We start from the raw sequence: 3,327 nt of genomic DNA, 5'->3' as shown, positions 1-3,327 counted from the left end.
GGGACCGGGACGGACCGGCGGGAGCAGGGTCTGCCCCGCCCCCTCCGGCCGAGGAGAGGCGCCGCACCGGACCCGGAGGCGATGGGGAACGAGAAGGCGTCGTCACACGTTGCGTCATGGCCCGGTCCAGGAGGGATGCGGCAGCTAAAGAAAGTCCCCCGGGGAATTGCCCCAGGCAAATTAATTTATGTTTCTTGTTAGGGACACAAAAGAACTCAATCAGTGAGATTAGTAACGTTCGGTTCGCTACGTTTGTTACTCGCTTAACATTTCAAGAAGCCCCCGGCTCAGGCATCCTGCTGCAGGTCTCCCCAAAACAGGGAGAGCACAGGAAAAAAAAACCACAACCCCAAAAAATAATAATAATAAAAAAAATTCTTTCTTGCACCATTAGAGAACAAAAGTTGTCGCAGCTCAGGAAACTTTGGCACAAAAATACAAATCAACACGGGCACACCTCCAGCAAAGAGGTATCTGACGTGCAAACGTGTTAAAGGGAATCCCTTAAGCGTTTAGGATACGTGACTGCTGTGTGGGAAACCCAAAGTGGGAGAATCTGTGCCCCCATACTGGATTTTCACGTGAGAAATCAGGCAGCCCTAGCACATTATTTTTGAAATCGCGGCGGTGAGGAGCCACGAAACAGCTCGCAACATCAGAAATAAAAGCCCTCGTGATTCCAGTGGATGGTTTTCTGGTTTAGTCACTCCTAACTGATGTAAGAAAATCCGTTAAATATTCAACATCTCCTATGCGTACCTATTCAAGTGAAATTAAGCTGGGAAGCTGAGCAAATATTTATTCCTGTTCTTTGAAAATGATGTGCAAAGGAAACAAAGCGACGCGCTCTTCCTTCCTTCTTCAGGTATGTTATAGGCCTGTGTTACCAACAGGTACTTACATATACCCAACAATAGTCCCCTTCATTTGTTGGTGTGCTCTTCAGATTGCAGTTGTAAAGCATGGAAGTAGCTTCTTGTTCAAACATAAACACAAAAGGAGGACGATGATAACAACGAAATAAAAAAAACCCACCTCACGCATCTACCGTCTCACTTGACTCCGAGTTTCTCTGTCTGATATACCCAGCAATCAAATTTACTACATTGAAGAGCCATAAACAGTATTTCAGGGATTGATGTGGAATTGGAAGTGTTTCCACATGCAAAATAAAAAAAAAAAAAAGTGTGCATTTTGTAAAAAATGAGCAGTTTGAGATATGTCATGTTAGAGAAGGTGCTGAGTTTAGAATACACCTTTCACACAAAAATCCAATTTCCGAGTAAAACCTGCAAAAATGTTTGGATATTGTTAAACAAACTCACTAATTTTTAGGAAAGGAATAAAGTCATCAAGTTCTTTCTCTTCCCCTCCTATTTTTTAGGCAGAGATTAGTGGTGGGGGTGAGGGGAAGCCAGAGAAGGTTCAGCTTTCCTCAAAACTGACATTTAGGGGCAGTTATTAGCAAAGCCATCGCATATGCAGATACAGTAAATAGAAAGACAGGAGAAGGGAGGTGGATCACTCTCTGGAAACGGAAATGCATTATCATAAAGTGATTTAGTGGCTCAGGTTGAGGACCAAAGGGTACTATTTGGTAAGAAAGCTAAGCAGCACGTTTCGGGTCTCCTAGAAAGCAAAGGCTGTTTGTAAACACAGCTAAAAAGCTTTATTGTTCAGGATGGTTTGAAGTTAGCTTCTAAAAATGTGTATTTCAGTAGGGGGTATTTTTGATGGGCTGATCTGTCAAAGTATCCGTTCTCATAAAAAGGTAATTTAACACTTTCCAAATGTAGTCAATGACTTGTGCCTCAAGAGGGAGAGGAGAAAGGAAATGTGTTACTGATTTCGTACATGGCCCATACTAAACCGCACATTTCTTTTAAGGGATTTTTTTTTTTTAGAAGACTTTTTCATAAATAAAGGCATTTAGAACTATGTATTTATTAAGATGGAAATTTCTGTGGTATGTACATAGCTGAAAGCTATGAAAGCTGAATTTGTTGGACAAACTTTTAACCGCGGTCCTAGTTCAAGTCTACAACAGTTGTTTTTTTTCCCCCCTCCACTTCTTTAATTGGGTTTTCAAAAGAATTTTATTATTTCCTCTTTAATCTGTCCAATACATGCTTTTATTCTCTCAACAACTAGTATATCTCTCATTGTCTATTCTATTAGCGGAACATTCCTATTATCAATCTCACAAATATTTATACAGCTGGGGACCTTCAGATATATGAGTAGCCTCACATAATTCTGTGGATTCTGAAGAATCCTGTCGGCTAACACAGATTGGCACACACTGGGCTAAATCCTGTGTGCAAATAACCTCTTACAAATTTTAGATTTTGTTCACTCGGCAAAACTAACCTCTTTGATATGGAACGCTTGGGAAGAAACAGAGATAGGGGATTTCAGGAAGTCAAGGTCTTTCGGGCTTTGGAAGAGTGCGTATTAAATCCTGCCCGACTTGAGAAATAGGAGGACTTTGTGGGGAAAAAAATCACTCATTCTCCCTCAACCACTGGTGAGCATATGCTAAACTGAAATAACCTATGGCCACCTATGCCTGCAGTGTAACACACAGAAGGGGTCTCTAAAGCATTTGTATTGTAGGAACCTATAGAATAGCCACCATTTTGAAAAGAATCTCAGATCAAATTATATTCAAATGAAATCAGGGCATCTAAGCCAAATATTCTAACTTCTAAAAATAAACGTTAATTAGATTTTGAGATCACAGAAGCTACTGCAGCATGGCTTTCATTTTAGTGTGTGGCTCCAGCACACATAGAATGTACTATAAGCTTAGAACACAGTCACAGGAGGGGAAATGATGCTAGAAAATAGAAGATGTGCTCGCTGAGCACCTCTGAAGAAGTGGTATCTTTTTTTGGTCAGACTCCTGTACGGAGAAGAAGGTAACTAGCACTTATACAACTATTGTGACTGCAATGAGCAAGGTCATTCAGGAGTGTGAGCAAACAGACTTTATAAGCACAAGACTTTAAACACAGACCTGATAAATACAGTTTATCGAGCTCACTACATGCAGAAGAGGCAGTAAGACTTCTTGAGGGCACTTTCAGAAAGTGTGATGGAAATGTAGTCTAAAATTATCAATAGTAATTGGTGATTAGCAAAACCAGATTCTGGTACATAGCATTATTTGTAATACAATTAACCTCATACTTACTGTGAAATGCTTTCTAATCCATACGTTACCATTGTCATTGTATGTACATTAGTCCAAATGCTCAACATAAACTGTATCATGAGCACACAGCTTTACTTCCGTCTATAAGTGTTCTTTAATGCATTGATTCT

The sequence above is a fragment of the Charadrius vociferus genome, unplaced genomic scaffold (genome assembly GCF_000708025.1).
Source record: "Charadrius vociferus isolate BGI_N301 unplaced genomic scaffold, ASM70802v2 scaffold362, whole genome shotgun sequence".
NCBI classification, from domain to species: Eukaryota; Metazoa; Chordata; class Aves; order Charadriiformes; family Charadriidae; genus Charadrius; species Charadrius vociferus.
The sequence above is the reverse complement of the archived record's forward strand: the minus strand, read 5'-3'. Positions refer to the sequence as shown.